Source organism: Phalangium opilio, unplaced genomic scaffold, assembly GCF_054372755.1.
Source record: "Phalangium opilio isolate 3A_F unplaced genomic scaffold, DU_Popi_V2 ptg000090l_1, whole genome shotgun sequence".
NCBI lineage: Eukaryota > Metazoa > Arthropoda > Arachnida > Opiliones > Phalangiidae > Phalangium > Phalangium opilio.
In genome coordinates this window covers 2,196,653-2,219,977 of record NW_028324195.1, presented here as the reverse complement: position 1 = coordinate 2,219,977, position 23,325 = coordinate 2,196,653, and the positions used below count along the sequence as shown (strand labels likewise).

The following is a 23,325-nucleotide window of genomic DNA, read 5'->3' as shown; positions in this document are numbered from 1 at the left end:
AACGAAGGAAACTTAGCCCCTTGAGTCTGGCGCTTTAGACCGCTCGGCCATCCTGACTTGGATTCATTCAATTGGGACGTTTTATAAATTAAATCTCTTCCAGTTAATTTCATAAAACATATCGTGTCAGAAGTGGGATTCGAACCCACGCCCTCATACGAGGACCAGAATACACAGATTCACGTTTTGAACGAAAGGAACTACGCCCCTTGAGTCTTGCGCCTTAGACCGCTCCGCCATCCTGACGTGGTCACTTCTAATTTGGACGTTTTATAAATTACATCTCTTCCAGTTAATTTCATCAACCACTTCGTGTCAGAAGTGGGATTCGAACCCACGCCCTCATAAGAGGACCAGAATACACAGATTCACGTTGTGAACGAAGGAAAATGAGCCCCTTGAGTGTGGCGCCTTAGACCGCTCGGCCACCCTGACTTGGATTCATTCAATTGGGACGTTTTATAAATTACATCTCTTCCAGTTAATTTCATAAAACATATCGTGTCAGAAGTGGGATTTGAACGCACGCCCACATACGAGGACCAGAATACACAGATTCACGTTGTGAACGAAAGAAACTACGCCCCTTGAGTCTAGCGCCTTAGACCGCTCCGTCATCCTGACGTGGTCACCTCTAATTTGGACGTTTTATAAATTACATCTCTTCCAGTTAATTTCATAAAACATATCGTGTCAGAAGTGGGATTCGAACCCACGCCCTCATACGAGGACCAGAATACACAGATTCACGTTGTTAACGAAGGAAACTGAGCCCCTTGAGTGTGGCGCCTTAGACCGCTCGGCCATCCTGACAAGGATTCTTTCAATTGGGACGTTTTATAAATTACATCTATTCTAGTTAATTTCATAAAACATCCTGTCAGAAGTGGGATTCGAACCCACGCCCTCATAAGATGACCAGAATACACAGATTCACGTTGTGAACGAAAGAAACTGAGCCCCTTGAGTCTGGCGCCTTAGACCGCTCGGCCACCCTGACTTGGATTCATTCAATTAGGACGTTTTATAAATTACATCTCTTCCATTTTATTTCATAAAACATATCGTGTCAGAAGTGGGATTTGAACCCACACCCTCATACGAGGACCACAATACACAGATTCACGTTGTGAACGAAGGAAACTGAGCCCCTTGAGTCTGGCGCCTTAGACCGCTTGGCCACCCTGACTTGGATTCATTCAATTGGGACGTTTTATAAATTACATCTCTTCCAGTTAATTTCATAAAACATATCGTGTCAGAAGTGGGATTTGAACCCACGCCCTCATACGAGGACCAGAATACACAGATTCACGTTGTGAACGAAAGAAACAACGCCCCTTGAGTCTTGCGCCTTAGACCGCTCCGCCATCCTGACGTGGTCACATCTAATTTGGACGTTTTATAAATTACATCCCTTCCAGTTAATTTCATAAAACATATCGTGTCAGAAGTGGGATTCGAACCCACTCCCTCATACGAGGACCAGAATACACAGATTCACGTTGTGAACGAAGGAAACTTAGCCCCTTGAGTCTGGCGCTTTAGACCGCTCGGCCATCCTCACTTGGATTCATTCAATTGGGACGTTTTATAAATTACATCTCTTCCAGTTAATTTCATAAAACATATCGTGTCAGAAGTGAGATTCGAACACACGCCCACATACGAGGACCAGAATACACAGATTCACGTTGTGAACAAATGAAACTACGCCCCTTGAGTCTTGCGCCTTAGACCGCTCCGCCATCCTGACGTGGTCACTTCTAATTTGGACGTTTTATAAATTACATCTCTTCCAGTTAGTTTCATCAACCACTTCGTGTCAGAAGTGGGATTCGAACCCACGCCCTCATAAGAGGACCAGAATACACAGATTCACGTTGTGAACGAAGGAAAATGAGCCCATTGAGTGTGGCGCCTTAGACCGCTCGGCCATCCTGACATGGATTCTTTCAATTGGGACGTTTTATAAATTACATCTATTCTATTTAATTTCATAAAACATACCGTGTCAGAAGTGGGATTCTAACCCACGCCCTCATACGAGGACCAGAATACACAGATTCACGTTGTGAACGAAGGAAACTGAGCCCCTTGAGTCTGGCGCCTTAGACCGCTCGGCCACCCTGACTTGGATTCATTCAATTGGGACGTTTTATAAATTACATCTCTTCCAGTTAATTTCATAAAACATATCGTGTCAGAAGTGGGATTCGAACCCACGCCCTCAAACGAGGACCAGAATACACAGATTCACGTTGTTAACGAAGGAAACTGAGCCCCTTGAGTCTGGCGCCTTAGACCGCTCGGCCATCCTGACAAGGATTCTTTCAATTGGGACGTTTTATAAATTACATCTACGCTAGTTAATTTCATAAAACATCCTGTCAGAAGTGGGATTCGAACCCACGCCCTCATAAGATGACCAGAATACACAGATTCACGTTGTGAACGAAAGAAACTGAGCCCCTTGAGTCTGGCGCCTTAGACCGCTCGGCCACCCTGACTTGGATTCATTCAATTAGGACGTTTTATAAATTACATCTCTTCCAGTTTATTTCATAAAACATATCGTGTCAGAAGTGGGATTTGAACCCACGCCCTCATACGAGGACCAGAATACACAGATTCACGTTGTGAACGAAGGAAACTGAGCCCCTTGAGTCTGGCGCCTTAGACCGCTCGGCCACCCTGACTTGGATTCATTCAATTAGGACGTTTTATAAATTACATCTCTTCCAGTTAATTTCATAAAACATATCGTGTCAGAAGTGGGATTCGAACCCACTCCCTCATACGAGGACCAGAATACACAGATTCACGTTGTGAACGAAGGAAACTTAGCCCTTTGAGTCTGGCGCCTTAGACCGCTCGGCCACCCTGAATTGGATTCATTCAATTGGGATGTTTTATAAATTACATCTCTTCCAGTTCATTTCATAAAACATATCGTGTCAGAAGTGGGATTCGAACCCACGCCCTCATACGAGGATCAGAATACACAGATTCACGTTGTGAACGAAGGAAACTTAGCCCCTTGAGTCTGGCGCTTTAGACCGCTCGGCCATCCTCACTTGGATTCATTCAATTGGGACGTTTTATAAATTACATCTATTCTAGTTAATTTCATAAAACATATCCTGTCAGAAGTGGGCTTCGAACCCACGCCCTCATAAGAGGACCAGAATACACAGATTCACGTTGTGAACGAAACAAACTAAGCCCCTTGAGTCTGGCGCCTTAGACCGCTCCGCCATCCTGACTTGGATTCATTCAATTTTGACGTTTTATAAATTACATCTTCTCCAGTTAATTTCATAAAACATATCGTGTCAGAAGTGGGATTTGAACCCACGCCCTCATACGAGGACCAGAATACACAGATTCACCTTGTGAACGAAGGAAACTGAGCCCCTTGAGTCTGGCGCCTTAGACCGCTCGGCCACCCTGACTTGGATTCATTCAATTGGGACGTTTTATAAATTACATCTCTTCCAGTTAATTTCATAAAACATATCGTGTCAGAAGTGGGATTCGAACCCACGCCCTCATACGAGGACCAAAATTTACAGATTCACGTTGTGAACGAAAGAAACTACGTTCTTGAGTCTTGCGCCTTAGACCGCTCCGCCATCCTGACTTGGATTCATTCAATTTTGACGTTTTATAAATTACATCTTTTCCAGTTAATTTCATAAACCACTTCGTGTCAGAAGTGGGATTCGAACCCACGCCCTCATACGAGGACCAGAATACACAGATTCACGTTGTGAACGAAGGAAACTGAGCCCCTTGAGTCTGGCGCCTTAGACCGCTCGGCCACCCTGACTTGGATTCATTCAATTGGGACGTTTTATAAATTACATCTCTTCCAGTTAATTTCATAAACCACTTCGTGTTCAGAAGTGGGATTCGAACCCACGCCCTCATACGAGGACCAGAATACACATATTCACGTTGTGAACGAAGGAAACTGAGCCCCTTGAGTCTGGCGCCTTAGACCGCTCGGCCATCCTGACATGGATTCTTTCAATTGGGACGTTTTATAAATTACATCTATTCTATTTATTTTCATAAAACATATCGTGTTAGAAGTGGGATTCGAACCCACGCCCTCATACGAGGACCAGAATACACAGATTCACGTTGTGAACGAAGGAAACTGAGCCCCTTGAGTCTGGCGCCTTAGACCAATCGGCCACCCTGACTTGCATTCATTCAATTGGGACGTTTTATAAATTACATCTCTTCCAGTTGATTTCATAAAACATATCGTGTCAGAAGTGGGATTCGAACCCACGCCCTCATACGAGGACCGGAATACACAGATTCACGTTGTGAACGAAGAAAACTGAGCCCCTTGAGTCTGGCGCCTTAGACCGCTCGGCCATCCTGACATGGATTCTTTCAATTGGGAAGTTTTATAAATTACATCTCTTCCAGTTAATTTCATAAAACATATCGTGTCAGAAGTGGGATTCGAACCAACGCCCTCATACGAGGACCAGAATACACAGATTCACGTTGTGAACGAAAGAAACTGAGCCCCTTGAGTCTGGCGCCTTAGACCGCTCGGCCATCCTGACATGGATTATTTCAATTGGGAAGTTTTATAAATTACATCTATTCTAGTTAATTTCATAAAACATATCCTGTCAGAAGTGGGATTCGAACCCACGCCCTCATAAGAGGACCAGAATACACAGATTCACGTTGTTAACGAAGGAAACTGAGCCCCTTGAGTCTGGCGCCTTAGACCGCTCGGCCACCCTGACTTGGATTCATTCAATTCGGACGTTTTATAAATTACATCTCTTCCAGTTAATTTCACAAAACATATCGTGTCAGAAGTGGGATTTGAACCCACGCCCTCATACGAGGACCAGAATACACAAATTCACGTTGTGAACGAAACAAACTACGCCCCTTGAGTCTTGCGCCTTAGACCGCTCCGCCATCCTGACGTGGTCACTTCTAATTTGGACGTTTTATAAATTACATCTCTTCCATTTAATTTCATCAACCACTTCGTGTCAGAAGTGGGATTCGAACCCACGCCCTCATAAGAGGACCAGAATACACAGATTCACGTTGTGAACGAAGGAAAATGAGCCTCTTGAGTGTGGCGCCTTAGACCGCTTGGTCATCCTGACATGGATTCTTTCAATTGGGACGTTTTATAAATTACATCTATTCTAGTTAATTTCATAAAACATATCGTGTCAGAAGTGGGATTCGAACCCACGCCCTAATACGAGGATCAGAATACACAGATTCACGTTGTGAACGAAGGAAACTGAGCCCCTTGAGTGTGGCGCCTTAGACCGCTCGGTCACCCTGACTTGGATTCATTCAATTGGGACGTTTTATAAATTACATCTCTTCCAGTTAATTTCATAAAACATATCATGTCAGAAGTGGGATTCGAACCCACGCCCTCATACGAGGACCGGAATACACAGATTCAAGTTGTGAACGAAAGAAACTACGCCCCTTGACTCTTGCGCCTTAGACCGCTCCGCCATCCTGACGTGGTCACCTCTAATTTGGACGTTTTATAAATTACATCTCTTCCAGTTAATTTCATAAAACATACCGTGTCAGAAGTGGGATTCGAACCCACGCCCTCATACGAGGATCAGAATACACAGATTCACGTTGTGAACGAAGGAAACTTAACCCCTTGAGTCTGGCGCTTTAGACCGCTCGGCCATCCTGACTTGGATTCATTCAATTGGGACGTTTTATAAATTAAATCTCTTCCAGTTAATTTCATAAAACATATCGTGTCAGAAGTGGGATTCGAACCCACACCCTCATACGAGGACCAGAATACACAGATTCACGTTGTGAACGAAGGAAACTGAGCCCCTTGAGTCTGGCGCCTTAGACCAATCGGCCACCCTGACTTGCATTCATTCAATTGGGACGTTTTATAAATTACATCTCTTCCAGTTGATTTCATAAAACATATCGTGTCAGAAGTGGGATTCGAACCCACGCCCTCATACGAGGACCGGAATACACAGATTCACGTTGTGAACGAAGAAAACTGAGCCCCTTGAGTCTGGCGCCTTAGACCGCTCGGCCATCCTGACATGGATTCTTTCAATTGGGAAGTTTTATAAATTACATCTCTTCCAGTTAATTTCATAAAACATATCGTGTCAGAAGTGGGATTCGAACCAACGCCCTCATACGAGGACCAGAATACACAGATTCACGTTGTGAACGAAAGAAACTGAGCCCCTTGAGTCTGGCGCCTTAGACCGCTCGGCCATCCTGACATGGATTCTTTCAATTGGGAAGTTTTATAAATTACATCTATTCTAGTTAATTTCATAAAACATATCCTGTCAGAAGTGGGATTCGAACCCACGCCCTCATAAGAGGACCAGAATACACAGATTCACGTTGTTAACGAAGGAAACTGAGCCCCTTGAGTCTGGCGCCTTAGACCGCTCGGCCACCCTGACTTGGATTCATTCAATTCGGACGTTTTATAAATTACATCTCTTCCAGTTAATTTCACAAAACATATCGTGTCAGAAGTGGGATTTGAACCCACGCCCTCATACGAGGACCAGAATACACAAATTCACGTTGTGAACGAAACAAACTACGCCCCTTGAGTCTTGCGCCTTAGACCGCTCCGCCATCCTGACGTGGTCACTTCTAATTTGGACGTTTTATAAATTACATCTCTTCCATTTAATTTCATCAACCACTTCGTGTCAGAAGTGGGATTCGAACCCACGCCCTCATAAGAGGACCAGAATACACAGATTCACGTTGTGAACGAAGGAAAATGAGCCTCTTGAGTGTGGCGCCTTAGACCGCTTGGTCATCCTGACATGGATTCTTTCAATTGGGACGTTTTATAAATTACATCTATTCTAGTTAATTTCATAAAACATATCGTGTCAGAAGTGGGATTCGAACCCACGCCCTAATACGAGGATCAGAATACACAGATTCACGTTGTGAACGAAGGAAACTGAGCCCCTTGAGTGTGGCGCCTTAGACCGCTCGGTCACCCTGACTTGGATTCATTCAATTGGGACGTTTTATAAATTACATCTCTTCCAGTTAATTTCATAAAACATATCATGTCAGAAGTGGGATTCGAACCCACGCCCTCATACGAGGACCAGAATACACAGATTCACGTTGTGAACGATAGAAACTACGCCCCTTGACTCTTGCGCCTTAGACCGCTCCGCCATCCTGACGTGGTCACCTCTAATTTGGACGTTTTATAAATTACATCTCTTCCAGTTAATTTCATAAAACATACCGTGTCAGAAGTGGGATTCGAACCCACGCCCTCATACGAGGACCAGAATACACAGATTAACGTTGTGAACGAATGAAACTAAGCCCCTTGAGTCTGGCGCCTTAGACCGCTCGGCCACCCTGACTTGGATTCATTCAATTGGGACGTTTTATAAATTAAATCTCTTCCAGTTAATTTCATAAACCACTTCGTGTTCAGAAGTGGGATTCGAACCCACGCCCTCATACGAGGACCAGAATACACATATTCACGTTGTGAACGAAGGAAACTGAGCCCCTTGAGTCTGGCGCCTTAGACCGCTCGGCCATCCTGACATGCATTCTTTCAATTGGGACGTTTTATAAATTACATCTATTCTATTTATTTTCATAAAACATATCGTGTTAGAAGTGGGATTCGAACCCACGCCCTCATACGAGGACCAGAATACACATATTCACGTTGTGAACGAAGGAAACTGAGCCCCTTGAGTCTGGCGCCTTAGACCGCTCGGCCACCCTGACTTGCATTCATTCAATTGGGACGTTTTATAAATTACATCTCTTCCAGTTGATTTCATAAAACATATCGTGTCAGAAGTGGGATTCGAACCCACGCCCTCATACGAGGACCAGAATACACAGATTCACGTTGTGAACGAAAGAAACTGAGCCCCTTGAGTCTGGCGCCTTAGACCGCTCGGCCATCCTGACATGGATTCTTTCAATTGGGACGTTTTATAAATTACATCTATTCTAGTTAATTTCATAAAACATATCCTGTCAGAAGTGGGATTCGAACCCACGCCCTCATAAGAGGACCAGAATACACAGATTCACGTTGTTAACGAAGGAAACTGAGCCCCTTGAGTCTGGCGCCTTAGACCGCTCGGCCACCCTGACTTGGATTCATTCAATTCGGACGTTTTATAAATTACATCTCTTCCAGTTAATTTCACAAAACATATCGTGTCAGAAGTGGGATTTGAACCCACGCCCTCATACGAGGACCAGAATACACAAATTCACGTTGTGAACGAAACAAACTACGCCCCTTGAGTCTTGCGCCTTAGACCGCTCCGCCATCCTGACGTGGTCACTTCTAATTTGGACGTTTTATAAATTACATCTCTTCCATTTAATTTCATCAACCACTTCGTGTCAGAAGTGGGATTCGAACCCACGCCCTCATAAGAGGACCAGAATACACAGATTCACGTTGTGAACGAAGGAAAATGAGCCTCTTGAGTGTGGCGCCTTAGACTGCTCGGCCATCCTGACATGGATTCTTTCAATTGGGACGTTTTATAAATTACATCTATTCTAGTTAGTTTCATAAAACATATCGTGTCAGAAGTGGGATTCGAACCCACGCCCTAATACGAGGACCAGAATACACTGATTCACGTTGTGAACGAAGGAAACTGAACCCCTTGAGTGTGGCGCCTTAGACCGCTCGGCCACCCTGACTTGGATTCATTCAATTGGGACGTTTTATAAATTACATCTCTTCCAGTTAATTTCATAAAACATATCATGTCAGAAGTGGGATTCGAACCCACGCCCTCATACGAGGACCAGAATACACAGATTCACGTTGTGAACGAAAGAAACTACGCCCCTAGACTCTTGCGCCTTAGACCGCTCCGCCATCCTGACGTGGTCACCTCTAATTTGGACGTTTTATAAATTACATCTCTTCCAGTTAATTTCATAAAACATACCGTGTCAGAAGTGGGATTCGAACCCACGCCCTCATACGAGGACCAGAATATACAGATTAACGTTGTGAACGAATGAAACTAAGCCCCTTGAGTCTGGCGCCTTAGACCGCTCGGCCATCCTGACTTGGATTCATTCAATTGGGACGTTTTATAAATTACATCTCTTCCAGTTAATTTCATAAAACATATCGTGTCAGAAGTGGGATTCGAACCCACGCCCTCATAAGAGGACCAGAATTTACAGATTCACCTTGTGAACGAAAGAAACTACGCCCCTTGAGTCTTGCACCTTAGACCGCTCCGCCATCCTGACGTGGTCACCTCTAATTTGGACGTTTTATAAAAAAACATCTCTTCCAGTTAATTTCATAAAACATATCGTGTCAGAAGTGTTATTCGAAAGCACGTCCTAATACGAGGACCAGAATACACAGATTCACGTTGTGAACGAAGGAAACTGAGCCCCTTGAGTCTGGCGCCTTAGACCGCTCCGCCATCCTGACTTGGATTCATTCAATTTTGACGTTTTATAAATTACATCTTTTCCAGTTAATTTCATAAAACATATCGTGTCAGAAGTGGGATTTGAACCCACGCCCTCATACGAGGACCAGAATACACAGATTCACGTTGTGAACGAAGGAAACTGAGCCCCTTGAGTCTGGCGCCTTAGACCGCTCGGCCACCCTGACTTGGATTCATTCAATTGGGACGTTTTATAAATTACATCTCTTCCAGTTAATTTCATAAAACATATCGTGTCAGAAGTGGGATTCGAACCCACGCTTTCATACGAGGACCAAAATTTACAGATTCACGTTGTGAACGAAAGAAACTACGTTCTTCAGTCTTGCGCCTTAGACCGCTCCGCCATCCTGACGTGGTCACTTCTAATTTGGACGTTTAATAAATTACATCTCTTCCAGTTAAATTCATCAACCACTTCGTGTCAGAAGTGGGATTCGAACCCACGCCCTCATAAGAGGACCAGAATACACAGATTCACGTTGTGAACGAAAGAAACTACACCCCTTGACTCTTGCGCCTTAGACCGCTCCGCCATCCTGACGTGGTCACCTCTAATTTGGACGTTTTATAAATTACATCTATTCTATTTAATTTCATAAAACATATCGTGTCAGAAGTGGGATTCGAACCCACGCCCTCATACGATGACCAGAATACACAGATTCACGTTGTTAACGAAGGAAACTGAGCCCCTTGAGTCTGGCACCTTAGACCGCTCGGCCATCCTGACTTGGATTCATTCAATTGGGACGTTTTATAAATTACATCTCTTCCAGTTAATTTCATAAAACATATCGTGTCAGAAGTGGGATTCGAACCCACGCCCTCATAAGAGGACCAGAATTTACAGATTCACCTTGTGAACGAAAGAAACTACGCCCCTTGAGTCTTGCACCTTAGACCGCTCCGCCATCCTGACGTGGTCACCTCTAATTTGGACGTTTTATAAAAAAACATCTCTTCCAGTTAATTTCATAAAACATATCGTGTCAGAAGTGGGATTCGAAAGCACGTCCTCATACGAGGACCAGAATACACAGATTCACGTTGTGAACGAAGGAAACTGAGCCCCTTGAGTCTGGCGCCTTAGACCGCTTGGCCATCCTGACATGGATTCTTTCAATTGGGACGTTTTATAAATTACATCTATTCTAGTTAATTTCATAAAACATATCCTGTCAGAAGTGGGCTTCGAACCCACGCCCTCATAAGAGGACCAGAATACACAGATTCACGTTGTGAACGAAACAAACTAAGCCCCTTGAGTCTGGCGCCTTAGACCGCTCCGCCATCCTGACTTGGATTCATTCAATTTTGACGTTTTATAAATTACATCTTTTCCAGTTAATTTCATAAAACATATCGTGTCAGAAGTGGGATTTGAACCCACGCCCTCATACGAGGACCAGAATACACAGATTCACGTTGTGAACGAAGGAAACTGAGCCCCTTGAGTCTGGCGCCTTAGACCGCTCGGCCACCCTGACTTGGATTCATTCAATTGGGACGTTTTATAAATTACATCTCTTCCAGTTAATTTCATAAAACATATCGTGTCAGAAGTGGGATTCGAACCCACGCCCTCATACGAGGACCAAAATTTACAGATTCACGTTGTGAACGAAAGAAACTACGTTCTTCAGTCTTGCGCCTTAGACCGCTCCGCCATCCTGACGTGGTCACTTCTAATTTGGACGTTTAATAAATTACATCTCTTCCAGTTAAATTCATCAACCACTTCGTGTCAGAAGTGGGATTCGAACCCACGCCCTCATAAGAGGACCAGAATACACAGATTCACGTTGTGAACGAAAGAAACTACACCCCTTGACTCTTGCGCCTTAGACCGCTCCGCCATCCTGACGTGGTCACCTCTAATTTGGACGTTTTATAAATTACATCTATTCTATTTAATTTCATAAAACATATCGTGTCAGAAGTGGGATTCGAACCCACGCCCTCATACGAGGACCAGAATACACAGATTCACGTTGTTAACGAAGGAAACTGAGCCCCTTGAGTCTGGCGCCTTAGACCGCTCGGCCACCCTGACTTGGATTCATTCAATTCGGACGTTTTATAAATTACATCTCTTCCAGTTAATTTCACAAAACATATCGTGTCAGAAGTGGTATTTGAACCCACGCCCTCATACGAGGACCAGAATACACAAATTCACGTTGTGAACGAAACAAACTACGCCCCTTGAGTCTTGCGCCTTAGACCGCTCCGCCATCCTGACGTGGTCACTTCTAATTTGGACGTTTTATAAATTACATCTCTTCCATTTAATTTCATCAACCACTTCGTGTCAGAAGTGGGATTCGAACCCACGCCCTCATAAGAGGACCAGAATACACAGATTCACGTTGTGAACGAAGGAAAATGAGCCTCTTGAGTGTGGCGCCTTAGACGGCTCGGCCACCCTGACTTGGATTCATTCAATTGGGACGTTTTATAAATTACATCTCTTCCAGTTAATTTCATAAAACATATCATGTCAGAAGTGGGATTCGAACCCACGCCCTCATACGAGGACCAGAATACCCAGATTCACGTTGTGAACGAAAGAAACTACGCCCCTAGACTCTTGCGCCTTAGACCGCTCCGCCATCCTGACGTGGTCACCTCTAATTTGGACGTTTTATAAATTACATCTCTTCCAGTTAATTTCATAAAACATACCGTGTCAGAAGTGGGATTCGAACCCACGCCCTCATACGAGGACCAGAATACACAGATTAACGTTGTGAACGAATGAAACTAAGCCCCTTGAGTCTGGCGCCTTAGACCGCTCGGCCATCCTGACTTGGATTCATTCAATTGGGACGTTTTATAAATTACATCTCTTCCAGTTAATTTCATAAAACATATCGTGTCAGAAGTGGGATTCGAACCCACGCCCTCATAAGAGGACCAGAATTTACAGATTCACCTTGTGAACGAAAGAAACTACGCCCCTTGAGTCTTGCACCTTAGACCGCTCCGCCATCCTGACGTGGTCACCTCTAATTTGGACGTTTTATAAAAAAACATCTCTTCCAGTTAATTTCATAAAACATATCGTGTCAGAAGTGGGATTCGAAAGCACGTCCTCATACGAGGACCAGAATACACAGATTCACGTTGTGAACGAAGGAAACTGAGCCCCTTGAGTCTGGCGCCTTAGACCGCTCGGCCATCCTGACATGGATTCTTTCAATTGGGACGTTTTATAAATTACATCTATTCTAGTTAATTTCATAAAACATATCCTGTCAGAAGTGGGCTTCGAACCCACGCCCTCATAAGAGGACCAGAATACACAGATTCACGTTGTGAACGAAACAAACTAAGCCCCTTGAGTCTGGCGCCTTAGACCGCTCCGCCATCCTGACTTGGATTCATTCAATTTTGACGTTTTATAAATTACATCTTTTCCAGTTAATTTCATAAAACATATCGTGTCAGAAGTGGGATTTGAACCCACTTCCTCATACTAGGACCAGAATACACAGATTCACGTTGTGAACGAAGGAAACTGAGCCCCTTGAGTCTGGCGCCTTAGACCGCTCGGCCACCCTGACTTGGATTCATTCAATTGGGACGTTGTATAAATTACATCTCTTCCAGTTAATTTCATAAAACATATCGTGTCAGAAGTGGGATTCGAACCCACGCCCTCATACGAGGACCAAAATTTACAGATTCACGTTGTGAACTAAAGAAACTACGTTCTTCAGTCTTGCGCCTTAGACCGCTCCGCCATCCTGACGTGGTCACTTCTAATTTGGACGTTTAATAAATTACATCTCTTCCAGTTAAATTCATCAACCACTTCGTGTCAGAAGTGGGATTCGAACCCACGCCCTCATAAGAGGACCAGAATACACAGATTCACGTTGTGAACGAAAGAAACTACACCCCTTGACTCTTGCGCCTTAGACCGCTCCGCCATCCTGACGTGGTCATCTCTAATTTGGACGTTTTATAAATTACATCTATTCTATTTAATTTCATAAAACATATCGTGTCAGAAGTGGGATTCGAACCCACGCCCTCATACGAGGACCAGAATACACAGATTCACGATGTGAACGAAGGAAACTGAGCCCCTTGAGTCTGGCGCCTTAGACCGCTCGGCCACCCTGACTTGGATTCATTCAATTGGGACGTTTTATAAATTACATCTCTTCCAGTTAATTTCATAAAACATATCGTGTCAGAAGTGGGATTCGAACCCACGCCCTCATACGAGGACCAAAATTTACAGATTCACGTTGTGAACTAAAGAAACTACGTTCTTCAGTCTTGCGCCTTAGACCGCTCCGCCATCCTGACGTGGTCACTTCTAATTTGGACGTTTCATAAATTACATCTCTTCCAGTTAAATTCATCAACCACTTCGTGTCAGAAGTGGGATTCGAACCCACGCCCTCATAAGAGGACCAGAATACACAGATTCACGTTGTGAACGAAAGAAACTACGCCCCTTGAGTCTTGCACCTTAGACCGCTCCGCCATCCTGACGTGGTCACCTCTAATTTGGACGTTTTATAAATTACATCTCTTCCAGTTAATTTCATAAAACATATCGTGTCAGAAGTGGGATTCGAACCCACGTCCTCATACGAGGACCAGAATACACAGATTCACAATGTGAACGAAGGAAACTGAGCCCCTTGAGTCTGGCGCCTTAGACCGCTCGGCCATCCTGACATGGATTCTTTCAATTGGGACGTTTTATAAATTACATCTATTCTAGTTAATTTCATAAAACATATCCTGTCAGAAGTGGGCTTCGAACCCACGCCCTCATAAGAGGACCAGAATACACAGATTCACGTTGTGAACGAAACAAACTAAGCCCCTTGAGTCTGGCGCCTTAGACCGCTCCGCCATCCTGACTTGGATTCATTCAATTTTGACGTTTTATAAATTACATCTTTTCCAGTTAATTTCATACAACATATCGTGTCAGAAGTGGTATTTGAACCCACGCCCTCATACGAGGACCAGAATACACAGATACACGTTGTGAACGAAGGAAACTGAGCCACTTGAGTCTGGCGCCTTAGACCGCTCGGCCAACCTGACTTGGATTCATTCAATTGGGACGTTTTATAAATTACATCTCTTCCAGTTAATTTCATAAAACATATCGTGTCAGAAGTGGGATTTGAACCCACGCCCTCATACGAGGACCAGAATACACAGATTCACGTTGTGAACGAAAGAAACTACGCCCCTTGACTCTTGCGCCTTAGACCGCTCCGCCATCCTGACGAGATCACCTCTAATTTGGACGTTTTATAAATTACATCTCTTCCTGTTTATTTCATAAAACATATCGTGTCAGAAGTGGGATTCGAACCCACGCCCTCATACGAGGACCAGAATACACAGATTCACGTTGTGAACGAAGAAAACTGAGCCCCTTGAGTCTGGCGCCTCAGACCGCTCGGCCATCCTGACATGGATTCTTTCAATTGGGAAATTTTATAAATTACATCTCTTCCAATTAATTTCATAAAACATATCGTGTCAGAAGTGGGATTCGAACCAACGCCCTCATACGAGGACCAGAATACACAGATTCACGTTGTAAACGAAGGAAAATGAGCCCCTTGAGTGTGTCGCCTTAGACCGCTCGGCCATCCTGACATGGATTCTTTCAATTGGGACGTTTTATAAATTACATCTATTCTATTTAATTTCATAAAACATACCGTGTCAGAAGTGGGATTCGAACCCACGTCCTCATACGAGGACCAGAATACACAGATTCACGTTGTGAACGAAGGAAACTGAGCCCCTTGAGTCTGGCGCCTTAGACCGCTCGGCCATCCTGACATGGATTCTTTCAATTGGGACGTTTTATAAATTACATCTATTCTAGTTAATTTCATAAAACATATCCTGTCAAAAGTGGGCTTCGAACCCACGCCCTCATAAGAGGACCAGAATACACAGATTCACGTTGTGAACGAAACAAACTAAGCCCCTTGAGTCTGGTGCCTTAGACCGCTCCACCATCCTGACATGGATTCATTCAATTTTGACGTTTTATAAATTACATCTTTTCCAGTTAATTTCATACAACATATCGTGTCAGAAGTGGGATTTGAACCCACGCCCTCATACGAGGACCAGAATACACAGATTCACGTTGTGAACGAAGGAAACTGAGCCCCTTGAGTCTGGCGCCTTAGACCGCTCGGCCACCCTGACTTGGATTCATTCAATTGGGACGTTTTATAAATTACATCTCTTCCAGTTAATTTCATAAAACATATCGTGTCAGAAGTGGGATTTGAACCCAAGCCCTCATACGAGGACCAGAATACACAGATTCACGTTGTGAACGAAAGAAACTACGCCCCTTGAGTCTTGCGCCTTAGACCGCTCCGCCATCCTGACGTGATCACATCTAATTTGGACGTTTTATAAATTACATCTCTTCCAGTTAATTTCATAAAACATATCGTGTCAGAAGTGGGATTCGAACCCACGCCCTCATACGAGGACCAGAATACACAGATTCACGTTGTGAACGAAGGAAACTGAGCCCCTTTAGTCTGGCGCCTTAGACCGCTCGGCCACCCTGACTTGGATTCATTCAATTGGGACGTTTTATAAATTACATCTATTCTAGTTAATTTCATAAAACATATCCTGTCAGAAGTGGGATTCGAACCCACGCCCTCATAAGAGGACCAGAATACACAGATTCACGTTGTTAACGAAGGAAACTGAGCCCCTTGAGTCTGGCGCCTTAGACCGCTCGGCCGCCCTGACTTGGATTCATTCAATTGGGACGTTTTATAAATTACATCTCTTCCAGTTAATTTCATAAAACATATCGTGTCAGAAGTGGGATTCGAACCCACGCCCTCATACGTGGACCAGAATACACAGATTCACGTTGTGAACAAAAGAAACTACGCCCCTTGAGTCTTGCGCCTTAGACCGCTCCGCCATCCTGACGTGGTCACTTCTAATTTGGACGTTTTATAAATTACATCTCTTCCAGTTAATATCATCAACCACTTCGTGTCAGAAGTGGGACTCGAACCCACGCCCTCATAATAGGACCAGAATACACAGATTCAAGTTGTAAACGAAGGAAAATGAGCCCCTTGAGTGTGTCGCCTTAGACCGCTCGGCCATCCTGACATGGATTCTTTCAATTGGTACGTTTTATAAATTACATCTATTCTATTTAATTTCATAAAACATATCGTGTCAGAAGTGGGATTCGAACCCACGCCCTCATACGAGGACCAGAATACACAGATTCACGTTGTGAACGAAGGAAACTGAGCCCTTTGAGTCTGGCACCTTAGACCGCTCGGCCACCCTGACTTGGATTCATTCAATTGGGACGTTTTATAAATTACATCTCTTCCAGTTAATTTCACAAAACATATCGTGTCAGAAGTGGGATTCGAACCCACGCCCTCATACGTGGACCAGAATACACAGATTCACGTTGTGAACAAAAGAAACTACGCCCCTTGAGTCTTGCGCCTTAGACCGCTCCGCCATCCTGACGTGGTCACTTCTAATTTGGACGTTTTATAAATTACATCTCTTCCATTTAATTTCATCAACCACTTCGTGTCAGAAGTGGGATTCGAACCCACGCCCTCATAAGAGGACCAGAATACACAGATTCACGTTGTGAACGAAGGAAAATGAGCCTCTTGAGTGTGGCGCCTTAGACCGCTCGGCCATCCTGACATGGATTCTTTCAATTGGGACGTTTTATAAATTACATATATTCTAGTTAATTTCATAAAACATATCGTGTCAGAAGTGGGATTTGAACCCACGCCCTCATACGAGGACCAGAATACACAGATTCACGTTGTGAACGAAAGAAACTACGCCCCTTGACTCTTGCGCCTTAGACCGCTCCGCCATCCTGACGTGGTCACCTCTAATTTGGACGTTTTATAAATTACATCTCTTCCAGTTAATTTCATAAAACATACCGTGTCAGAAGTGGGATTCGAACCCACGCCCTCATACGAGGACCAGAATACACAGATTAACGTTGTGAACGAATGAAACTGAGCCCCTTGAGTCTGGCGCCTTAGACCGCTCGGTCATCCTGACTTGGATTCATTCAATTGGGACGTTTTATAAATTACATCTCTTCCAGTTAATTTCATAAAACATATCGTGTCAGAAGTGGGATTTGAACCAACGCCCACATAATAGGACCAGAATACACAGATTCACGTTGTGAACGAAAGAAACTACGCCCCTTGAGTCTTGCGCCTTAGACCGCTCCGCCATCCTGACGTGGTCACTTCTAATTTGGACGTTTTTTAAATTACATCTCTTCCAGTTAAATTCATCAACCACTTCGTGTCAGAAGTGGGATTCGAACCCAGGCCCTCATAAGGGAAAAGAATTCACAGATTCACGTTGTGAACGAAAGAAACTACGCCCCTTGACTCTTGCGCCTTAGACCGTTCCGCCATCCTGACGTGGTCACCTCTAATTTGGACGTTTTATAAATTACATCTATTCTATTTAATTTCATAAAACATATCGTGTCAGAAGTGGGATTCGAACCCACGCCCTCATACGAGGACCAGAATACACAGATTCACGTTGTGAACGAAGGAAACCGAGACCCTTGAGTCTGGCGCCTTAGACCGCTCGGCCACCCTGACTTGCATTCATTCAATTGCGACGTTTTATAAATTACATCTCTTCCAGTTAATTTCATAAAACATATCGTGTCCGAAGTGGGATTCGAACCCACGCCCTCATACGAGGAGTAGAATCCACAGATTCACGTTGTGAACGAAGGAAACTGAGCCCCTTGAGTCTGGCGTCTTAGACCGCTCCGCCATCCTGACGAGGTCTCTTCTAATTTGGACGTTTTATAAATTACATCTCTTCCAGTTAATTTCATAAGTCACTTCGTGTCAGAAGTGGGATTCGAACCCACGCCCTCATACGAGGACCAGAATACACAGATTCACGTTGTGAACGAAACAAACTAAGCCCCTTGAGTCTGGCGCCTTAGACCGCTCCGCCATCCTGACGTGGTCACTTCTAATTTGGACGTTTTTTAAATTACATCTCTTCCAGTTAAATTCATCAACCACTTCGTGTCAGAAGTGGGATTCGAACCCAGGCCCTCATAAGGGAAAAGAATTCACAGATTCACGTTGTGAACGAAAGAAACTACGCCCCTTGACTCTTGCGCCTTAGACCGTTCCGCCATCCTGACGTGGTCACCTCTAATTTGGACGTTTTATAAATTACATCTATTCTACTTAATTTCATAAAACATATCGTGTCAGAAATGGGATTCGAACCCACGCCCTCATACGAGGACCAGAATACACAGATTCACGATGTGAACGAAGGAAACTGAGCCCCTTGAGTCTGGCGCCTTAGACCGCTCGGCCACCCTGACTTGGATTCATTCAATTGGGACGTTTTATAAATTACATCTCTTCCAGTTAATTTCATAAAACATATCGTGTCAGAAGTGGGATTCGAACCCACGCCCTCATACGAGGACCAGAATACACAGATTCACGTTGTGAACGAAACAAACTAAGCCCCTTGAGTATGGCGCCTTAGACCGCTCCGCCATCCTGACATGGATTCTTTCAATTGGGACGTTTTATAAATTACATCTATTCTATTTAATTTCATAAAACATATCGTGTCAGAAGTGGGATTCGAACCCACGCCCTCATACGAGGACCAGAATACACAGATTCACGTTGTGAACGAAGGAAACTGAGACCCTTGAGTCTGGCGCCTTAGACCGCTCGGCCACCCTGACTTGCATTCATTCAATTGCGACGTTTTTTAAATTACATCTCTTCCAGTTAATTTCATAAAACATATCGTGTCCGAAGTGGGATTCGAACCCACGCCCTCATACGAGGAGTAGAATCCACAGATTCACGTTGTGAACGAAGGAAACTGAGCCCCTTGAGTCTGGCGTCTTAGACCGCTCCGCCATCCTGACGAGGTCTCTTCTAATTTGGACGTTTTATAAATTACATCTCTTCCAGTTAATTTCATAAGTCACTTCGTGTCAGAAGTGGGATTCGAACCCACGCCCTCATACGAGGACCAGAATACACAGATTCACGTTGTGAACGAAACAAACTAAGCCCCTTGAGTCTGGCGCCTTAGACCGCTCCGCCATCCTGACTTGCATTCATTCAATTGGGACGTTTTATAAATTACATCTCTTCCAGTTAATTTCATAAAACATATCATGTCAGAAGTGGGATTCGAACCCACGCCCTCATACGAGGACCAGAATACACAGATTCACGTTGTGAACGAAGGAAACTGAGCCCCTTGAGTCTGGCGCCTTAGACCGCTCGGCCAACCTGACTTGCATTCATTCAATTGGGACGTTTTATAAAACACATCTTTTCCAGTTAATTTCATAAAACATATCGTGTCAGAAGTGGGATTCGAACCCACGCCCTCATACGAGGACCAGAATACACAGATTCACGTTGTGAACGAAACAAACTAAGCCCCTTGAGTATGGCGCCTTAGACCGCTCCGCCATCCTGACATGGATTCTTTCAATTGGGACGTTTTATAAATTACATCTATTCTATTTAATTTCATAAAACATATCGTGTCAGAAGTGGGATTCGAACCCACGCCCTCATACGAGGACCAGAATACACAGATTCACGTTGTGAACGAAGGAAACTGAGACCCTTGAGTCTGGCGCCTTAGACCGCTCGGCCACCCTGACTTGCATTCATTCAATTGCGACGTTTTTTAAATTACATCTCTTCCAGTTAATTTCATAAAACATATCGTGTCCGAAGTGGGATTCGAACCCACGCCCTCATACGAGGAGTAGAATCCACAGATTCACGTTGTGAACGAAGGAAACTGAGCCCCTTGAGTCTGGCGTCTTAGACCGCTCCGCCATCCTGACGAGGTCTCTTCTAATTTGGACGTTTTATAAATTACATCTCTTCCAGTTAATTTCATAAGTCACTTCGTGTCAGAAGTGGGATTCGAACCCACGCCCTCATACGAGGACCAGAATACACAGATTCACGTTGTGAACGAAACAAACTAAGCCCCTTGAGTCTGGCGCCTTAGACCGCTCCGCCATCCTGACATGGATTCTTTCAATTGGGACGTTTTATAAATTACATCTATTCTATTTAATTTCATAAAACATATCGTGTCAGAAGTGGGAATCGAACCCACGCCCTCATACGAGGACCAGATTACACAGATTCACGTTGTGAACGAAGGAAACTGAGCCCCTTGAGTCTGGCGCCTTAGACCGCTCGGCCACCCTGACTTGCATTCATTCAATTGGGACGTTTTATAAATTACATCTCTTCCAGTTAATTTCATAAAACATATCGTGTCAGAAGTGGGATTTGAACCAACGCCCACATAATAGGACCAGAATACACAGATTCACGTTGTGAACGAAAGAAACTACGCCCCTTGAGTCTTGCGCCTTGACCGCTCCGCCATCCTGACGTGGTCACCTCTAATTTGGACGTTTTATAAATTACATCTCTTCCAGTTAATTTCATAAAACATATCGTGTCAGAAGTGGGATTCGAACCCACGCCCTCATACGAGGACCAGAATACACAGATTCACGTTGTGAACGAAAGAAACTACGACCCCTTGAGTCTTGCGTGTTAGACCGCTCCGCCATCCTGACGTGGTCACTTCTAATTTGGAAGTTTTATAAATTACATCTCTTCCAGTTAATTTCATAAAACATATCATGTCAGAAGTGGGATTCGAACCCACGCCCTCATACGAGGACCAGAATACACAGATTCACGTTGTGAACGAAGGAAACTGAGCCCCTTGAGTCTGGCGCCTTAGACCGCTCGACCACCCTGACTTGCATTCATTCAATTGGGACGTTTTATAAATTACATCTCTTCCAGTTAATTTCATAAAACATATCGTGTCAGAAGTGGGATTCGAACCCACGCCCTCATACGAGGACCAGAATACACAGATTCACGTTGTGAACGAAACAAACTAAGCCCCTTGAGTATGGCGCCTTAGACCGCTCCGCCATCCTGACATGGATTCTTTCAATTGGGACGTTTTATAAATTACATCTATTCTATTTAATTTCATAAAACATATCGTGTCAGAAGTGGGATTCGAACCCACGCCCTCATACGAGGACCAGAATACACAGATTCACGTTGTGAACGAAGGAAACTGAGACCCTTGAGTCTGGCGCCTTAGACCGCTCGGCCACCCTGACTTGCATTCATTCAATTGCGACGTTTTTTAAATTACATCTCTTCCAGTTAATTTCATAAAACATATCGTGTCCGAAGTGGGATTCGAACCCACGCCCTCATACGAGGAGTAGAATCCACAGATTCACGTTGTGAACGAAGGAAACTGAGCCCCTTGAGTCTGGCGTCTTAGACCGCTCCGCCATCCTGACGAGGTCTCTTCTAATTTGGACGTTTTATAAATTACATCTCTTCCAGTTAATTTCATAAGTCACTTCGTGTCAGAAGTGGGATTCGAACCCACGCCCTCATACGAGGACCAGAATACACAGATTCACGTTGTGAACGAAACAAACTAAGCCCCTTGAGTCTGGCGCCTTAGACCGCTCCGCCATCCTGACATGGATTCTTTCAATTGGGACGTTTTATAAATTACATCTATTCTATTTAATTTCATAAAACATATCGTGTCAGAAGTGGGAATCGAACCCACGCCCTCATACGAGGACCAGATTACACAGATTCACGTTGTGAACGAAGGAAACTGAACCCCTTGAGTCTGGCGCCTTAGACCGCTCGGCCACCCTGACTTGCATTCATTCAATTGGGACGTTTTATAAATTACATCTCTTCCAGTTAATTTCATAAAACATATCGTGTCAGAAGTGGGATTCGAACCCACGCCCTCATACGAGGACCAGAATACACAGATTCACGTTGTGAACGAAAGAAACTACGCCCCTTGAGTCTTGCGCCTTAGACCGATCCGCCATCCTGACGTGGTCACTCTTAATTTGGGCGTTTTATAAATTACATCTCTTCCAGTTAATTTCATAAAACATATCGTGTCAGAAGTGGGATTCGAACCCACGCCCTCATACGAGGAGTAGAATCCACAGATTCACGTTGTGAACGAAAGAAACTAAGCCCCTTTAGTCTGGCGTCTTAGACCGCTCCGCCATCCTGACGTGGTCTCTTCTAATTTAGACGTTTTATAAATTACATCTCTTCCAGTTAATTTCATAAACCACTTCGTGTCAGAAGTGGGATTCGAACCCACGCCCTCATACGAGGACCAGAATACACAGATTCACGTTGTGAACGAAACAAACTAAGCCCCTTGAGTCTGGCGCCTTAGACCGCTCCGCCATCCTGACATGGATTCTTTCAATTGGGACGTTTTATAAATTACATCTATTCTATTTAATTTCATAAAACATATCGTGTCAGAAGTGGGAATCGAACCCACGCCCTCATACGAGGACCAGATTACACAGATTCACGTTGTGAACGAAGGAAACTGAGCCCCTTGAGTCTGGCGCCTTAGACCGCTCGGCCACCCTGACTTGCATTCATTCAATTGGGACGTTTTATAAATTACATCTCTTCCAGTTAATTTCATAAAACATATCGTGTCAGAAGTGGGATTCGAACCCACGCCCTCATACGAGGACCAGAATACACAGATTCACGTTGTGAACGAAAGAAACTACGCCCCTTGAGTCTTGCGCCTTAGACCGATCCGCCATCCTGACGTGGTCACTCTTAATTTGGGCGTTTTA

At 44.3% G+C, this 23,325-nt stretch overlaps 27 non-coding genes across 27 annotated transcripts; all 27 read right to left on the bottom strand.

The window, feature by feature from the left end:
- Positions 1 to 2,201: 2,201 nt before the first annotated feature.
- On the bottom strand, positions 2,202 to 2,323 carry TRNAL-CAA (transfer RNA leucine (anticodon CAA)). Its single transcript has 2 exons — positions 2,286 to 2,323; positions 2,202 to 2,247 (listed from the first exon to the last, which is right to left on the bottom strand). It is a non-coding gene; the product is annotated as a tRNA-Leu (tRNA).
- Positions 2,324 to 2,577: 254 nt separating this feature from the next.
- TRNAL-CAA (transfer RNA leucine (anticodon CAA)) lies at positions 2,578 to 2,699 on the bottom strand. The gene is made up of 2 exons: positions 2,662 to 2,699; positions 2,578 to 2,623 (listed from the first exon to the last, which is right to left on the bottom strand). It is a non-coding gene; the product is annotated as a tRNA-Leu (tRNA).
- A 634-nt stretch (positions 2,700 to 3,333) lies between these two features.
- Positions 3,334 to 3,455, bottom strand: TRNAL-CAA (transfer RNA leucine (anticodon CAA)). The gene is made up of 2 exons: positions 3,418 to 3,455; positions 3,334 to 3,379 (listed from the first exon to the last, which is right to left on the bottom strand). It is a non-coding gene; the product is annotated as a tRNA-Leu (tRNA).
- A 255-nt stretch (positions 3,456 to 3,710) lies between these two features.
- Positions 3,711 to 3,832, bottom strand: TRNAL-CAA (transfer RNA leucine (anticodon CAA)). The gene is made up of 2 exons: positions 3,795 to 3,832; positions 3,711 to 3,756 (listed from the first exon to the last, which is right to left on the bottom strand). It is a non-coding gene; the product is annotated as a tRNA-Leu (tRNA).
- Positions 3,833 to 4,656: 824 nt separating this feature from the next.
- On the bottom strand, positions 4,657 to 4,778 carry TRNAL-CAA (transfer RNA leucine (anticodon CAA)). The gene is made up of 2 exons: positions 4,741 to 4,778; positions 4,657 to 4,702 (listed from the first exon to the last, which is right to left on the bottom strand). It is a non-coding gene; the product is annotated as a tRNA-Leu (tRNA).
- Positions 4,779 to 6,357: 1,579 nt separating this feature from the next.
- Positions 6,358 to 6,479, bottom strand: TRNAL-CAA (transfer RNA leucine (anticodon CAA)). The gene is made up of 2 exons: positions 6,442 to 6,479; positions 6,358 to 6,403 (listed from the first exon to the last, which is right to left on the bottom strand). It is a non-coding gene; the product is annotated as a tRNA-Leu (tRNA).
- An 823-nt stretch (positions 6,480 to 7,302) lies between these two features.
- TRNAL-CAA (transfer RNA leucine (anticodon CAA)) lies at positions 7,303 to 7,424 on the bottom strand. The gene is made up of 2 exons: positions 7,387 to 7,424; positions 7,303 to 7,348 (listed from the first exon to the last, which is right to left on the bottom strand). It is a non-coding gene; the product is annotated as a tRNA-Leu (tRNA).
- A 446-nt stretch (positions 7,425 to 7,870) lies between these two features.
- On the bottom strand, positions 7,871 to 7,992 carry TRNAL-CAA (transfer RNA leucine (anticodon CAA)). The gene is made up of 2 exons: positions 7,955 to 7,992; positions 7,871 to 7,916 (listed from the first exon to the last, which is right to left on the bottom strand). It is a non-coding gene; the product is annotated as a tRNA-Leu (tRNA).
- A 67-nt stretch (positions 7,993 to 8,059) lies between these two features.
- Positions 8,060 to 8,181, bottom strand: TRNAL-CAA (transfer RNA leucine (anticodon CAA)). The gene is made up of 2 exons: positions 8,144 to 8,181; positions 8,060 to 8,105 (listed from the first exon to the last, which is right to left on the bottom strand). It is a non-coding gene; the product is annotated as a tRNA-Leu (tRNA).
- Positions 8,182 to 9,004: 823 nt separating this feature from the next.
- TRNAL-CAA (transfer RNA leucine (anticodon CAA)) lies at positions 9,005 to 9,126 on the bottom strand. Its single transcript has 2 exons — positions 9,089 to 9,126; positions 9,005 to 9,050 (listed from the first exon to the last, which is right to left on the bottom strand). It is a non-coding gene; the product is annotated as a tRNA-Leu (tRNA).
- A 446-nt stretch (positions 9,127 to 9,572) lies between these two features.
- TRNAL-CAA (transfer RNA leucine (anticodon CAA)) lies at positions 9,573 to 9,694 on the bottom strand. The gene is made up of 2 exons: positions 9,657 to 9,694; positions 9,573 to 9,618 (listed from the first exon to the last, which is right to left on the bottom strand). It is a non-coding gene; the product is annotated as a tRNA-Leu (tRNA).
- Positions 9,695 to 10,895: 1,201 nt separating this feature from the next.
- On the bottom strand, positions 10,896 to 11,017 carry TRNAL-CAA (transfer RNA leucine (anticodon CAA)). Its single transcript has 2 exons — positions 10,980 to 11,017; positions 10,896 to 10,941 (listed from the first exon to the last, which is right to left on the bottom strand). It is a non-coding gene; the product is annotated as a tRNA-Leu (tRNA).
- A 444-nt stretch (positions 11,018 to 11,461) lies between these two features.
- On the bottom strand, positions 11,462 to 11,583 carry TRNAL-CAA (transfer RNA leucine (anticodon CAA)). The gene is made up of 2 exons: positions 11,546 to 11,583; positions 11,462 to 11,507 (listed from the first exon to the last, which is right to left on the bottom strand). It is a non-coding gene; the product is annotated as a tRNA-Leu (tRNA).
- A 634-nt stretch (positions 11,584 to 12,217) lies between these two features.
- TRNAL-CAA (transfer RNA leucine (anticodon CAA)) lies at positions 12,218 to 12,339 on the bottom strand. Its single transcript has 2 exons — positions 12,302 to 12,339; positions 12,218 to 12,263 (listed from the first exon to the last, which is right to left on the bottom strand). It is a non-coding gene; the product is annotated as a tRNA-Leu (tRNA).
- A 1,201-nt stretch (positions 12,340 to 13,540) lies between these two features.
- On the bottom strand, positions 13,541 to 13,662 carry TRNAL-CAA (transfer RNA leucine (anticodon CAA)). Its single transcript has 2 exons — positions 13,625 to 13,662; positions 13,541 to 13,586 (listed from the first exon to the last, which is right to left on the bottom strand). It is a non-coding gene; the product is annotated as a tRNA-Leu (tRNA).
- Positions 13,663 to 14,106: 444 nt separating this feature from the next.
- On the bottom strand, positions 14,107 to 14,228 carry TRNAL-CAA (transfer RNA leucine (anticodon CAA)). Its single transcript has 2 exons — positions 14,191 to 14,228; positions 14,107 to 14,152 (listed from the first exon to the last, which is right to left on the bottom strand). It is a non-coding gene; the product is annotated as a tRNA-Leu (tRNA).
- Positions 14,229 to 15,240: 1,012 nt separating this feature from the next.
- On the bottom strand, positions 15,241 to 15,362 carry TRNAL-CAA (transfer RNA leucine (anticodon CAA)). The gene is made up of 2 exons: positions 15,325 to 15,362; positions 15,241 to 15,286 (listed from the first exon to the last, which is right to left on the bottom strand). It is a non-coding gene; the product is annotated as a tRNA-Leu (tRNA).
- A 256-nt stretch (positions 15,363 to 15,618) lies between these two features.
- Positions 15,619 to 15,740, bottom strand: TRNAL-CAA (transfer RNA leucine (anticodon CAA)). Its single transcript has 2 exons — positions 15,703 to 15,740; positions 15,619 to 15,664 (listed from the first exon to the last, which is right to left on the bottom strand). It is a non-coding gene; the product is annotated as a tRNA-Leu (tRNA).
- Positions 15,741 to 15,996: 256 nt separating this feature from the next.
- On the bottom strand, positions 15,997 to 16,118 carry TRNAF-AAA (transfer RNA phenylalanine (anticodon AAA)). The gene is made up of 2 exons: positions 16,081 to 16,118; positions 15,997 to 16,042 (listed from the first exon to the last, which is right to left on the bottom strand). It is a non-coding gene; the product is annotated as a tRNA-Phe (tRNA).
- A 634-nt stretch (positions 16,119 to 16,752) lies between these two features.
- TRNAL-CAA (transfer RNA leucine (anticodon CAA)) lies at positions 16,753 to 16,874 on the bottom strand. Its single transcript has 2 exons — positions 16,837 to 16,874; positions 16,753 to 16,798 (listed from the first exon to the last, which is right to left on the bottom strand). It is a non-coding gene; the product is annotated as a tRNA-Leu (tRNA).
- A 1,200-nt stretch (positions 16,875 to 18,074) lies between these two features.
- On the bottom strand, positions 18,075 to 18,196 carry TRNAL-CAA (transfer RNA leucine (anticodon CAA)). Its single transcript has 2 exons — positions 18,159 to 18,196; positions 18,075 to 18,120 (listed from the first exon to the last, which is right to left on the bottom strand). It is a non-coding gene; the product is annotated as a tRNA-Leu (tRNA).
- A 1,011-nt stretch (positions 18,197 to 19,207) lies between these two features.
- Positions 19,208 to 19,329, bottom strand: TRNAL-CAA (transfer RNA leucine (anticodon CAA)). Its single transcript has 2 exons — positions 19,292 to 19,329; positions 19,208 to 19,253 (listed from the first exon to the last, which is right to left on the bottom strand). It is a non-coding gene; the product is annotated as a tRNA-Leu (tRNA).
- Positions 19,330 to 20,152: 823 nt separating this feature from the next.
- Positions 20,153 to 20,274, bottom strand: TRNAL-CAA (transfer RNA leucine (anticodon CAA)). The gene is made up of 2 exons: positions 20,237 to 20,274; positions 20,153 to 20,198 (listed from the first exon to the last, which is right to left on the bottom strand). It is a non-coding gene; the product is annotated as a tRNA-Leu (tRNA).
- A 445-nt stretch (positions 20,275 to 20,719) lies between these two features.
- TRNAL-CAA (transfer RNA leucine (anticodon CAA)) lies at positions 20,720 to 20,841 on the bottom strand. Its single transcript has 2 exons — positions 20,804 to 20,841; positions 20,720 to 20,765 (listed from the first exon to the last, which is right to left on the bottom strand). It is a non-coding gene; the product is annotated as a tRNA-Leu (tRNA).
- Positions 20,842 to 21,664: 823 nt separating this feature from the next.
- TRNAL-CAA (transfer RNA leucine (anticodon CAA)) lies at positions 21,665 to 21,786 on the bottom strand. The gene is made up of 2 exons: positions 21,749 to 21,786; positions 21,665 to 21,710 (listed from the first exon to the last, which is right to left on the bottom strand). It is a non-coding gene; the product is annotated as a tRNA-Leu (tRNA).
- A 445-nt stretch (positions 21,787 to 22,231) lies between these two features.
- On the bottom strand, positions 22,232 to 22,353 carry TRNAL-CAA (transfer RNA leucine (anticodon CAA)). Its single transcript has 2 exons — positions 22,316 to 22,353; positions 22,232 to 22,277 (listed from the first exon to the last, which is right to left on the bottom strand). It is a non-coding gene; the product is annotated as a tRNA-Leu (tRNA).
- A 634-nt stretch (positions 22,354 to 22,987) lies between these two features.
- TRNAL-CAA (transfer RNA leucine (anticodon CAA)) lies at positions 22,988 to 23,109 on the bottom strand. The gene is made up of 2 exons: positions 23,072 to 23,109; positions 22,988 to 23,033 (listed from the first exon to the last, which is right to left on the bottom strand). It is a non-coding gene; the product is annotated as a tRNA-Leu (tRNA).
- Between the last annotated feature and the right edge of the window lie 216 nt (positions 23,110 to 23,325).